Genomic DNA, 15,372 nt, shown 5'->3' with positions numbered 1-15,372 from the left:
CTATCTGTCTCCCAATGGGGATCGCACCACATGTGGAGGACTGTGACACTTGGGGTACAGTCTTTGCTTCCATTTACACAAAAACACATGGTGTTCCGTCCATGGCGGTAATACCAGAGGTGCTAAAACAGATTAAAAATGAATACGGTCCAGAACCTGCTTTAACTCTGGGTATGAAATTACTGAAAGACTTCAAGCAGGTCTCGGCAATATTACTAGCAAACATAAAAGGAGAAGCAGCAAATGTGGCGATCCGCCAAAGATTGAAGGAAACAGACATAGCAGACCAACCATTTGAACTTGCCAGAATCATAAAAAAATCCTATGAAGAACTAGGAAGAGATAGTTTGGGTGGGAAACCAGTGAAACCCCAACTAATAGAAAATGCTGAAAAGGTATTTATTAAAAATAATCTAAACACTTCAAAAAAGAACTGGGATGGAAATAAACAATCCACTCCCAAAGAAAAAAGATTCCAGTCCAGAGGAAGGTCTCCTCGGCGGAGAGAAAAATCTCCGGACCAAGGACACAAGTCTCCCCAGAGGGAGCCCTCTGAGAAAAAATACAACCTTAGAAATAGGATAATTTGAAGAAACCTGATAGATATCAAGATATTGATACACGTCCCTCTCGATCTTTTCAGACTTCCTCGCAGAAATCGGAAAGAAGAGGACGGTCAGAACACAGGGAAGAGCTCGTCAAGTCCAAAGACAAAGAACCTGCTCATCATAGTAAAAAGTTATAATTTCAAAAGAAGAAGGTAGCCAGCATTAAAATAATCAAACATGCCGAGGATCCTGAGGACTCAGCTGAAAAACGGAGAGTGGGCTCAGACAATGCTAGACAGCGCAGCAGAAGTGAGCATAGCTCGCAAGATCCTGATGAATCATCTGGAGACAGTGGACACGAATGAGTACATTCAGGTGGAAACTGCAGATACCAGAGTTAGCAAACCTCATAAAATATATGAAATAACTTTACGTATAGAGGGAGATAAGACTAGGAAAATAAGGGGTCTATTTTGGGATAATCTCTCCAAGGGCTATGACATCCTTCTAGCTGAAAAAGACTGGCCACCAGAGTTTGTCAGGGAGTGCCCTCATGGCGAAGAAATGATTATGCCTGCTTTCTCAAATCATATTCCAATTCATAAAAAATATACACTTGCAAGAAAGTGGGCAGTAGCCCAGGCTCCTGCATTATATAAAAATCATGTGGGATGGGATGAGGACTCTCCTCCTCACAAGATCCAGTTAAAATCTCAACCAACTGCACAGAGGCAGTACCCAATTAAGCAAGAAGCTAAAAAACAGGTCAGGGAGATCTTAGATCAACTTGAATACCAGGGGGTGATTGAAACATGCACCTCACAAATGAACAATCCTTTGTTTCCTGTCTCCAAACCAGATGATTCATATCGTCTAGTTTTGGACTACAGACACCTTAACTCATGCTGCAAAACGTTTGCAGTACAAAACTCACACAGTGCAGCACTAATGAATAGCATAGTGCGCAAAAAATACAAAACAACATTAGACATCTCTAATGGATTCTTTTGTCAAAATATAGCACCAGAAAGCAGATATTTGACCGCTTTCTCAATAAATGGCTCGCAGAAAAATTTCTGTTGTTTGCCCCAAGGGTTCAAGAACAGCCCAGGATTATTCTCTGCAAGAGTAACAGAGTTACTACAAATATATGATGATGAGGCATTATCTTATGTCGATGACATCTATCTAACAGACGATGACTTGGATACTCACTTGAAAAGAGTGAACACCATAATACTTGGGTTCGCAGCAGAGGGTTATAAATTCAACTTCAAAAAGTCAAGAATTGCCCATCTAACTGTCCTATTTTTAGGATATGAATTATCAAGTGAAGGCAAAAGCCTGGCTGACAATTTCCTAGAGAAATGTGCTGTAATCCAAGCACCTAGGACACTGAAAAACATGCAATCAATTCTAGGTTTCCTGAATTTCGGAAGAACATACATTATAAATTATGCAGAGAGGGTTAAACCTCTCTATGATCTAATAAAACCAGATTTTAAAAGAATCAACTGGACTCAAAAACACACAGAAATTTTGAGATCTTTACAAACAGACATGTTAGTTAAAACAAAACTGCAAACACGCGATAACACACGCAACCTTGTGATTTGAGTCATCCCAGGAAGATGCGGATTCACATACCTAACCTCTAATGAGGGAGAAAAGGTACCAATAGCATACAAAACACATTTGTACACAGAAGCTGAAAAAACATTCAGCATTAAGGAAAACATTGTTCACGCGGTTCAAACAGCTGTAGCAAGGGAAAGATACCAAGCTGACGGCAGACAGATTACAGTCAGAACAGCAGAATCAGCCTTTGAGGCATTAACAACCCCATGTAATTTACCTACTATGGCACTAAATCCAAGATGGATACAATGGGAAGATTCTCTTGCTACAGACAGAGTGAAATACTATTTTGATCCAGAGTTGACAAAATTAAAAAATCTAGAATATGAAAGAGCTTATCCTCTGCCAATCGACATTCTGCCCGTACGACAGTACGCCTGTGTAATACATACAGACGGACATGCTCAGCCCTCAGTTTGGGGTGAACAACCTTATAACGCCACATGCGAGATTACAAAAGACGTGTGGCGCGGAGGTAAATTAAGACCTCTGTTTTCAAAAACACACTCAGTGGAAAACAATTCAGAACAACAAACTGACATAATAGCGTTAAAAATGGCGCTAGATAATGCGGATCGCGAATTCCCGACACTAATAGTGAGCGATTCATATTACTGCATAAAATCATACAATAACGACTTGCAGAAATGGGTTGAAAACGGGTACAAAGATGACACAGGTGCAACAATAAAGCAAAAATCGCTTTGGGAACAAATAGTTCTTTTAAAGAAAGAACTACCAAAGACTCACGTGATACACTCACTGAGTCATCAGCGTGATGGCGTTCACGTTGCAGGGAATTCATTGGCTGAGACAGCCACAGCGGAACCAACTAAATCGGCTTCCGTAGCTACAAAAAGCGTTCAGTAAAATACATTGACGGGGAAACAATGCTGGCGGTAAAAACGTCATCAAAAGGCGACTGCTCAGCGCTACCCCTCATGTATCCACTCATTTATACATACATAATCGATGCAAACTCCGTTCCTTTTGCTCGAATCCCTGGAGTGGGGGATAGAGTGATTCCAAACATGGACAGGAGAGGCTTGTTAATAGCAGATGCACATATGGGTGGGGGTCTTAGACACCTTACACTTAAGGATTCTCTAGAAGAATTACAATCAACATACTGGTGGCCAGGAATGAGCCTGCAACATCATATATTTGCAAAAAACTGCCCAGACTGCAACAGGGATCGCAGTGGTGACCGAGACGGTGTACTGCCATGGCGTTTCACCCAATAAGGATTAGGCTATCGACATGAAATACCCAGTATGAATAATGCGTCATATTAACATGTAGACACTATTTTCACTTAAAATATAGACCCCAGCTCTCGGCTGACGTCTGAACTGTTATACAAAGATTTGCGAGTCTATAATGGCATATACGCAATTGGCATGCTACATTCTGACCAGGGTCCTGCTTTTTAGCTCTCGAGCTTATGAGACGGACATGGCCGGCATGGGCATAGCATTGCGGTACTCTTGTCACCTCCTTCCTGAGGGAAACGGGATGGTGTAAAGAAAAAACCAGGGCATAGAGCAATCTATAACAGCAAAGGTATTAGGTTCAGGAGCTGGGTGGGTCAAACATTTAATAAGTGTCCAACGTAGTCTTAATAATCTGCCAAGAAATTATCTGAGAGGTCTCAGTCCGTACGAACTATTGTTTGGGACTAGAATGTTAATCCAGGACCTTGATAGTCAAACTTCAGTGGTTAAAGAAAAATGCTTTGATATCAAAGATCGTTTGGCTATTTTACAGGACTTAAACAAAAAGAGAAAAGACCTGAGCAACATAAAGTTGAAGCAACAGCCAACAGCCACTGAAGAGAAACCACCTGTCCCAGCAAGGCCTGTCTGCATTCCAAAAATCGGGGATCTGGTCAGAGAGAAGATCGCGGTAAAGAAGGAATTTGGGCCTTCTTACAGAAAAGCAGTTCCTGTCTTGTCTGTCTGTGGTAAATAAATAAATAATACCCTATTTTTGAATGCATAAATGAATAACAGATAGCTCAATAAATAAGAGTCAAAATTCGAGGTAGTAGGAGTTTTGCAGGTTTATTACAGCATAAAGGACAGGAACAGGACAACCTGCATAGGAATAGGATAGCAGGGCCCAGCAGCGCTGCTGGTGTCAGGATCGGGACAAGGAAAAGGATGACTTTTTTAATAACAGTGCATGAGCATATATACATAACGCAAACACATATCATTACATTGCAATAGGCGTAGCAGTGGGTGGAGCAGAAGGTGTGACGCGTAGCAGTCGCGAAAGATAAGGGTGAAAAGAGGTGTAACAGGGCGTATACATAGACATGTGATGCAAACGTAACAGAATATGTCATGAATGGGGCGGAAACCATGGAGGGGGCTACCTAAGGAGCCGGGACCTCTAACCTGATGGTGCGCGCAAACTAGCAATGACGTATCACTAGGAGAAGCTGGGGGCTATGAACTCTGTGCTAGGAGCAGAGACTGAAGTCTGGAGAGTCAGGGCGACATGTACCTAAACAGTATCTAGTATCTGATGTTTAGAGAACATGTTGATATAAACTAGAAGTTAGGAGGGGAAAGGCTAACTTGATTCTAAGACTGGACCATGCATTATTCTACATGTAGTGCGTGATGAAGAATATTAAATGACCATTAAATGCAGTATTTCTCTAACGTGGAGACGTGAAGGCTAGACAATGACGGAAACTATTGATGCGATTCAGTAGTTTAGGAATGCAGAGAAGGAGGACTGAACTGATAACTGGAATCATAACATATTCTTGGCAGACTCAGAGGCTGAGCCAGGGTGGGCCGGGCACTGCGAGGCAGGAAGTAAGTGAAGGGTCGAGGATACAGGTGGGGGCTGTATCGCTCCTCAGCGAAGTTTCAGGAGACAGGAGCTGAATCTGATGTCCGGGCCCTTTTGAGGCCTAGAAACGGGGACTTTACAATGGAATAACGTGCACACTGAGAAACGTGGCAACGTAGCTTTACATAGGCCTGATATACGTAGTATTCACGAGAACTGGAAACTGACATACTAGAGGTGGACACAACTATAATTGCGTCTTGAATCGAACATGGGGAATGCATATGCATATTTAATCATGCACACATAACATATGATGGATGACACGTAGGGACACAGAACATGGCAAAATTTACTTTTCCACATGTCAACGGGACAATATCAGTAGTACTACCGCCCCTTGCTGGTAAAAAGGAGAACCGAGTTGTATCCATCGACCTGGTTAAACCACAATCATGTGGCCGATAACAAGTAGTAGGCCAAGTGGACTCCCAAGAAGTAGCAGAACACCAAAGTTTGCTACAAACACAGAGGTTCAAACTGAAAGTCTAATCACAATTGATAAACCTACAGTGAATCAACAAGGACTATGCAACAAAGCCATGGAACTTAAACCTCTTGAAACCCAAATTAAAATCTTAAATCAAGAAACACCAGTCTACAATGATGTAACCACAGACTATGCTAATGAAACAAAGAAAATTCCAAAAACAAAAAGGAATCAAGAAGCAATTGAAACAATTGACAGAACAGCATCAGGCTACTTCATCAACTTCGATGATTTTTCTGAGGATCCAAGTGAACCTGAGGAACAGCTGACAACAAAAACTCTTAAAGATAAAGCAAAGGTACTCTTTCATCAACTAAAAGAAACCTATCTAATTTCTCCATGGATTGAACTATGGGTGGCACTTGGAGTTTTCATCCTCATACTTTGGCTCATCATGGTACTATGCTTGGGACACTTCATTGAGGGAAAATATGTTACAATGGACCCAGCAAGTCAGAACATCAACTTGGTCCTGAAACCACACAAGTCTTCACACATCGAGAAAAGAGATCTTTCTTCAGTAAACTTCACAGCCAATCCTATACCCGGTGGGGTAGCATGGGACAAAACTGATTACGAAATCTATGGTCCGGTTGAGCTCCTGAAGTATCCTCATCAATTCAAGATTTCATTAAGTGACTTTGTAAAACCAAGCACATTCGCTGATGATTGGGACTTTGAAAGTATTAATGATATGATGTCTGATCTAGTAATGTCAGCTAAATTTACAGAACATGATTATTTGCAAGGTTCATCTAATTACGATCAAATGTTTTGTTATAACCATTATGGTAATCATTATCTGCATAAATCTACTCAACCTAGAAATGTTTTAAAATTTAACCAATGGGAACATTGTGCAACTCCACCAGAAGGCAGTTCAAAGACATATTTTGATAAATATTCATACTTTTCAGGGTTCAACACAAGTAATGCAGAATCATTTTATTTCAAATTGTTAAATAAGACAGGAGTGAAAACCATGCTTACAAACACAAAATTGATATATTCAGACTCATTCTTTGAAAAAATGAATACCTTCGGTTTTGATTTCTGGAACAATAACATTGAAACGAAAACAATCTGGGGCACAAAAGATTGGCAAGTGCAAGGTATAGAATCATTATTTAGAGCCTGCATGATCCCAGAACAAATTATATTTTTGAATGATACAATTCAACAAACATCCTGTCTTGGCCTAGCCAAAATTAAAGACTTAAATAAACCGTCTATTCCAAAACCAACACCTAACAGTAATAGCACTACGGAGGTTGAGATAGACGTATCCCATATTTTAAACCAAAACAGAACACATGCTGATTGGAAAAAATGGTTGATCTGGCCCACAGACACAAATAACTGTCAAGACAGATTCCTGAACAAAATACAGGGGTTCACATTGACCAGGCCAGACCCAAGATACTCCCAGAGACAACATCCAGGGATTGTAACTACTTATAGTGTGGGGAAACTCTGCCTTCAATGGCTACATACATCCACACTGTCAGAAATTAAGCAACACTTAACTTTACTTAAAGAAGGTGCTGACTTGCGTGATTTCATCATGGGACCACGCAAACAGCGTCTAAAACGTTTTATAGCGGCCTCTATATATGCAGCTTACAACGAAGCTTGGAAAGTAACTCAAATTGAGACAGCAGAAAAAATACGGGAAATTGACCGTGTTAATTTGGAAAAATCACTTTCTGTTGTGGACAATGGGTTAATGACTCTGTCTTCCAGAATATATTCACTGGACAGTATTGTATCTTCTGCAATCGATATAATAGAACAAGACTTACTGATGTTGCACCACGGTCAGTCTCAATTGCGTTCTATTGTACAGCTTGGCTGGACGTTACAAAATCTGCGTTCAGGTTATGTGCCTTGGCGTTTAATCAACACAACGTCACTATTTAATATCTTTAACCTTACTGATAAACAAATCAGTTTGGCACAAAAGGGTGCTGACTATACAGTTCTGAGCATTGAAAAACTTGAGAGATTACCATTGACAATGTCAGAACGACCTGTCATTGAATGGATAATACATGGGATAATAAATATTCCGATAACAACTTTCCAGTTTCAATACTGCCAAAAATATATACAGACAGGCCAGTATGAAAGGTTGGGTAAAGGATACATTAAGTCTACATGGAACTTGCCCTATACACACACGTGTCAGTAACAACGGACAGAGTGTATTCCTTAGTGGTAATAATTGTGAAAAATCACTCAGTGGCATACTTCTGTGTCAGGGTATTAGTTTGCATGGGGCCTGTGAAGGGACTTCAAATAACCTTTCATGTCACCAGTTAGGCACACCTGCAACACAAATAGAACCATTCTTTAGAAGACTTTCGAACGGGAGTTACATTCTAATTGTAGATCACAGATGTTGTGGCTTGCTGCCAGGAAAACCTTATCTCATAAGCGTGACTTCCAGGGTCATGTGCTGTGAAAGAGTATTATTCCCGAATGATGCTCCAGACAGGGAGGGAAGGTTATGGCCCAGTTTAAAAATCTCTTCTATTCGAATTGATACTTTAAGCAGAATGAAGACTGTGCTCCTACAGACGCCAACCCAGTTGACGTCATCAAAAGAAACGTATGATCTCCAAGTTGCAAGGACAACGGCAGAGATTCATTCAATGTTATCAACAAATTTCCCCCTACACTTCGCAGAAATGCTGAACGAAATCTTAAATATTTCTGATACAAGTGGTATCGCAAGTGTATTTAAGACAGTTTTTTCAGGCGCTTTAACACCATTCAAAGCGATCCTGGGTATTTTTCCAAATTTCGTCCATTCCATCTTTGGCGGACTTCCACTCCTGTTGGGACTCGTAGCAGGCATTTTATTCTTGCTACTCTTGCTTCGTTATGGCAAGCCATGTCACAGACAAGACTCCAGCTACAATGGAAGAAACGATCCTAGCTATCCGCTACCGGGACCGCATAACTAAAGTCCTTGGCTTAGCCCGGCTACGAGATCTAAATATCACCTGGTTTCTTTCATTCAGACCCATCTGGCAGAATTGTGTTATGCCTGTATTAAGGTGCATGCTATGCGGCGAAGAATGCTTGTTGGACACCTGTCTTACACTACAATCAGACGTACCATTGGATGCAGATACTTTGTTGGGTCCGGTAAAGGCTCATGCATTGTGCTGTCCCCAGCGGCTACCTATCCTGATGACGGCATTCGTGGAAACTTCACCACTACGATTGAAGGGTAGTGAAGTACAAGATGAAAGCAGCATCGACCAGGTACGACCTTCTGTAAGCAGTTCTGATCAAACCATCAGTGAAAGCAATCATGCGCGTGACTGCATGGTAGCGACATTTTCTAACCTAGTCGAACTCTCACCAGAAGCTGTAGACTGTTTTTTCGAGAATCTGTCTGAAATGATGTTTTCACCGGAACAGAGAGAATGATTTTAAACAAACTTGCACACGGCGTTCCCTGAACTCTGAATTTGGCCTTCAGTCTTTTGAAAACAAAGTGACTGTGAACTATTTTTTCTCTTCTCCCCTGAATAGCGAAAACTTTTTTCCAATTCCAAAATATTTACCTTTTTGGCACTTATCTTCTGCTTAAAGTAAAACTATTCTTAGAGAACAGAACTTCTATTCTTAGGAAAACTAGAGACATTACATTACCTCAACCTCTAGTTTATATGCAATTAATTGTGTTTATATGTGATGAGATGGTCTCGCAAATTTTTTTTCTGTATCAAGAGCCATTTCATGTGTAATTTCGCAAATCATTCATGCCGATATAAAATGTTCATCTCCTTATTGAATGATTATACTGCTTGAATGCATACAGTACCTATACTCATTTCGTGCATTTCGCATACACCATTTTTCAAATACGAAAATGTTTTTGGGGTGGTTCGGTATACACATGCACTGTTAGTTATGTTTACTATTGCTTAGGTTAGTAAATATGTACATAAATTCGTGGAGTGGGTATAGTGTGTTTATCTAGGTACCTATATTGATACTCCTATTTCTGACCCTTGTCCGGTTATTAATTCACTAATGTCATACACCGGCACAGAAACCCGTCTTCAGATTAGGTCATAGCGCATGCTGTCACATTAAGCAAGCACTATCCCTTCAGCCCCCTAGAGAAGCACACCGAGTTCTCAAAACAAATCAAACCTCCAACAGACCTGGGAAATCCCCGCAGCCATTGTTTTGATTTCGCTCGAGAACTCCTGCAAAGAATGTAAGAACGACCAGTCCTTATGACATTCTTGCTGACGTCTTATGTCCATCCTTACGTCAAACACGGCACCTTTCAGGTATAAATATACCGACGCTGCCCTTAGCTAAGACACGGTGGTGACGAGCTTGGAGCAGCGCTACTTGCCGGAGAGCCCAGCTGATGCAGAAAAGCCCACGGACGCTGCCCCTCCCTTTTGACGCGCTGAGAGAGACGCTGCCTTTTCTCCTGCCGAGAAATCCAGCCTCCGGCGTTTCCAGCCGCCCTCGCGGGTAACTGGGATATCGAGTCCTGAGACAGAGATACCAACCCTCCAGCCTTCTAAATCCCAGGTACTGAACTGACTAACCCCTTACAGAGAATTCTTGAGTCAGATTCTTGGCAAAACAAACTTAACTTAAACTGCTACTTACTTACTCCCTCCCAGGTATTAGGCTTAGGTCAGGTACACCGGGGTAGGCGTAGTTAGAAGCACCAGTTGAGTACGATTAGTCAATGTATATATGTATGTATATCTTTTATCCATTGTAAGTAATCATATGGCTAAGAAACCATATGAATGCTTTTACAGTATTATTTTATAATTCTGTTTTTACTGTATGCACTTTACTTAACTATAAGTATTGCAATAATAGCGATTCATTTCTCTTGTATGAGAAAAGAGACTGATCAATAAATAACATCTTTTTATTGAAGCACGCCCATCTCTTATTTCTCTACAAACTGGTGAAACTAAGAATGCACGTACTGACTGAGTAAAATAGTTGTCTTTTGTTTTCACACGACTCTAGAGATATACTCTTGATTAGGGGAGAGCAAAGTTGTCATGTTCTATGGTTGTCAGAAACGAAATCCCTTTTTGTCTATCCAGGGAGGTTAAACTCCTCCTTGCTTATTCGAGGAAGTTTCTAGTGAACTCTGAGCTAGCTGGCACACATAACTTTAAGTCTAATATCGTCAGTAGAAGACCTAGTTAACCACAGTCCTACGTCTATACTATTGAAGATATTATTCCAATGCGCAGAGCCTATTGGGAAAATAGGAACTACACTACAAGTGGTTGTAAAATACAATGTTCAACCACACAACCAAAGAAAGAGCAGATCCATTTCATAACCTCTGTTTTCCATTCACATAATGTTACTCAGTCTTGTAGTCCAGTAAAAATCACAGTCCTGGATACTAAAGGGACCTTGTTAACACCATTCGTGCGGCGCATTTTCCCGCTGTGCGCTGAACTTTTAAAAAACCCGCGGTTCATGACAAGCTCAGCTCGTCATGAGCGTACGAGAAGTGTACCTCATGACGAGCTGAGCTCGTCATGAGCGTCGAAGGGGTTAAATACCACATTCAAAGTAAACAATAATCAGTTCAACAAAAGAGAGAAAAGACCTACTAGAACACAGGCGGCTAATAGCCACTTTGAACAAAATCCAAGGTATAGCTCTGTTGCTTGTGAAGTTGCCAAGTCTGCCACTGTCCTTAGAGAGAAAGATCTGCAGTCCTCGCAGGATATGTTTTCATCTAAGATTCTTGAATTACAACAAGAGAATAAAATGTTTCAGACTCTGTTAAAAAATGATAACCCAGAGTTCAAGTGGGAATTTAAAACCCCTGTAGAAAACGACTTTCCACCTCTATGTTAGCCTCCTTAGAAATGGAGAATGAAGCCTTGCGCTCTCTTTTGCGTTCCCCTCTAAGCTGGTCCAGCAATTGTCTTAATAATTCTGTGGCTAATCACTCAGATACCATTCAGAACAACCATAGTACCTTGTCTCACAGTCCAGCTAAGGAAAGTATTTGTTTGAATCCTGAAATGTCTAACTCCTCTGTTTTGTCTTCTAGTACTAAATTACATCCAGGCGCTACATCTGAGATGTGTCCCTCCACTTTTCAGGAACCCCAAATGCCATGAGGTTCTGTGAATTCTGAACCCGTGGGTTCCATTTTGTGTATGGCAGCCATTTTGTGGTTGCCCTCACATAGGCCATGATTGTGACTGAACTATTCTTTTTGAGGACATGTACACCTTAGCTCGAGTTCATGCTGACTCCTGTTTGACCTGAGTGAACCGACCCTGTTGCCTGAAGCTGACCTTGTTAAACCAGTTCCTGCCCTTTAGCTGATCAAGATTGAGGATCAAAGCACAGGACATTGTAGAGTTTGGTATGCACACACACACCCCTTAGCCTGCTTCTTATCTGTTTTCTGTTCCTTCTTTTATGGTCTGTTTATGATATGGGTTGTGGTCCTTTTATTATGGGTTTGTCCCGCTTGTGTAAGAAGGAATGTTAGGCATTTTGCATGCTTGCAAAAGCTAGGACTGCCCCTTACCTGTATGCTGAAGTTTGTAACCCTAAACATATAAAAGGCCTCTGTTTTCTGTATTCCTCAGACTACCTCATTCAGTTGCTACGGCTTCTGTGTGACGTGGCCTCACTTATTAAATTGAATAAAGATGTCTTTTCATATTTTCAGCTTCTGTGCCAAGTTCTTTTTTATATTAGTAAGTATTCCCTGAGAATGAAGACTACAGTTCTTCAAATGGGGCGGCCGACGTGGGCTTCATCAGAGAAGTGACTTTCTGTGGGAGTGATCTTGTCAGAAGACTGAAATCTACTGAGGAGAACAGGACGGGACTCTACTACTCTGTGCACAGGAATTCTGGAGATTCTCTGTTTCTGCAGCCCAGTATATTTCTGCTCTTCCTGATTTTGATCCTCCACATGATGTCTCTCCTGACTGAGAACCTTTTTGGCGTGAGTATTCTAAAAAGACCGTTAGGTCATGTAGAACTTGACAGTTAGAATTTGGATATCCTTTTGATTAGTAAGAATAAGAAGTACAAGTGGGTCGCTCCCACGACTTTGTTTGGTTTCTTGGTTTTGATTTGGTTATTGCAATTACCAAAGCCGAGAGTTTGGTTTCTTGGTTTTGATTTGGTTATTGCAATTACCAAAGCCGAGGGTCTCGTATATTTGCGAGTATATCGTTTTTGATAACCCATTGAAGTTTGAAGCTAGATTAGTGAGCTATAAGATGCCTGGTCTTAGCAAATTTAGGACTGTAACTTTGGAACTTTGGAATTTGTGTTGGCCAACTTTGGATTTGTATAGGTTTGTATATGCAAATTGCAATTTGTGTAGAACAGGTAATGAGGAGAATTTTCTCTATTTGGTTTAGTTGAACGGTGCACGTACGAAAAGTACATTAAGCACTACATTGATTATAATATTGTATATTTTGCAATATTTTTGGCATGCCTGTTTAAAAGCTCACATACGAAGAATGTGTGACTTTATTTGGAAGGTACCATAGTGTGATGTGAAGTAAATTAGCCGGCTTCCCTAGAGGGAATATCTAAATAGGTTTAGATTTACAAACATTACAAACATATTTCTTCCTTGGTGATTTTGTATCCCCAGGGAATTAAAATATGACATAATACATATAAGGATCCTTTGTTCTGCGCAATGTTATGAAGGAAGATATGCAGAGCGATTTTTTGGTGTTCTGCTAGCCAAAGCTAGTGAATTGAGTGTATTTTTGCTTCTTGGACATACATCAGTCTGTTGGGCTGTTTTTGCAGTCTTTTGAAACACAATTGAGAAGCGTTTCTTGTAAATATGACTTACAACTAGTATTTACAAATGGTTTGGTTTAAGTACAGTCTGTGGGCTGTCCCTTTTTTTTGTTCTGAGTATTGGTTTGTGGGTTAAATGTGTGTTTAAATGTCTATGTGGTTTTCCCATTAGTGCAATTTCTGTAAGTGAATAGCGTTGGCGCTATTTATGAAATGCATGGCTAAAGCGTGCCATATTGTGTGTCCTGAGTGTTTCACCCCTTTCTGTTTATGTCTGAAATAAGGGATGCAGCTTTCTTTTATACGTGAAATTAGCCAAAATGATTGGGTTTATTAAAAATAATTATTGAATTATGAAAAATAATTATTAAAAATAAGTGCTACAAAATTCGTTTTTTACTATTCATGAAGCTTAATGCTCATACTGTGACCTCCTAGCATTATAATTTAATTTGAGTTGTGTTGCACTGTATAATGAGGACATTAGCATATGACATCTCACTTAGCACAGGTGTAAAAAACTCATTTTTCTAAGGATTTACATGAGATATGTCTAATGTCTAATATCTGTAATGTGTAAAAAACATTCTGAGGAAGATTAATATGTAACATACTTATAGGATATTTATTTTTAAGTGCCCCAAATATCAAAGTCGAATTTGGGTATTTTTGCCATTTAAAATAGCTTTAAAGTGCCTTAAGCTTCAGTAAATGCATACATTTAGGTATAAAACACAAATTTGCAGGTTGTTCCCATTTGGGGTTGCGTTTAACCCCTTCCATGCTCATGACAAGGTCAGCTCGTCATGCAGTGCACTGGAGCTGTGCTTATGACGAGCTGACCTTGTCATGAACAATGGGATTTTCAATCAATCAGCACCCAGCGGGAATTGCCTTAGCACCAATGTGGTTAATGGCTCAGTGAGCCAATGTGCCTGGTGCAGAGGTTGAGTTTAATATCAGGGTTGAAGGTTTTTAACTGTGACTGGACCTAACTGAGACCTTCATCTATTTAAGGTTGATGAAATGAGTACCATTGCAAATAAGCATTTGTTCTAAAAACTGGTATGTGTGTTATTATGTTCTGCGAATTATTCACAGTAAATGTTTTAATAATATAAGTATAGAAATAAATTATAGCCCCTAACAGGAGTAATATATATAACATGTGTTTTAAATAGAGTGAATTATTGCAGGTTAGGAGGAATCCGGAAGGCCTTTTGTCTTTGACAAACTTCTTAGTGAGCAGAAGCTGGGGGCTAGTACAGCTGCAGAGGCTGGCTCCTGTAAACAATGGAAAGAGGCTGTCATGTTGACATTTGTGACCTTTAAATTAGGACCTTGTCTCTGTAAAATGCAGAATGACCTTGCTAAACAGGCCTCTAAAAGGAAGGGTTTCTGGTTTCTCCACAAAATTAAAGAACTTAATTCCAAAGGGAAAATATGAAAAAGGTTTCTTTGAAAGTCCCAACACATGCTAAATGCTCTGCAGAAATGATATGTGTATCTCTGCCTCTAAAAAATAATGTCTGCTAGTTGCTTTTATTTGACCGAAAATGAAGCATTGCATTAGGTCCTAGACAGAAAATAAGACAAAGCTTTTTATTGAAATTTTGAAGGCTACATGCCTAAGTGAAAACGATTTTCCAATTAAGAATTATTTTTTACAGTGGAAATTGTGGCCCAAAGATAACATGGAGTGTCAGTGAAAGAATTTTACTTTTGGAAAGTTAAAATGGCTTAATGTTGCTAGCTGACTGACAAGATGGTAACAGTTAAGTAATGGAAATTTATTTTTGTGTCTGTTCATGTGTATTATGTTTTGTTTCTGATTAAAAGTTATAATTGATGTCTGTTTGTTATGAGAAATGTCTTTCTTTTGTGTGTTGTGTATTTTTTTTTTTGCTTCTACCCACAGATCATCCATGGATTGTTCTGGGTGATTTTAAGGCTGACAAGACACGTGAGTTTGGTTGGTTGAAACGAGATGTGTTTTTGCGTAACTCCT

Source organism: Lissotriton helveticus, chromosome 4_1 (genome assembly GCF_964261635.1).
Source record: "Lissotriton helveticus chromosome 4_1, aLisHel1.1, whole genome shotgun sequence".
In the NCBI taxonomy this organism is placed as follows: Eukaryota; Metazoa; Chordata; class Amphibia; order Caudata; family Salamandridae; genus Lissotriton; species Lissotriton helveticus.
The sequence above is the reverse complement of the archived record's forward strand: the minus strand, read 5'-3'. Positions refer to the sequence as shown.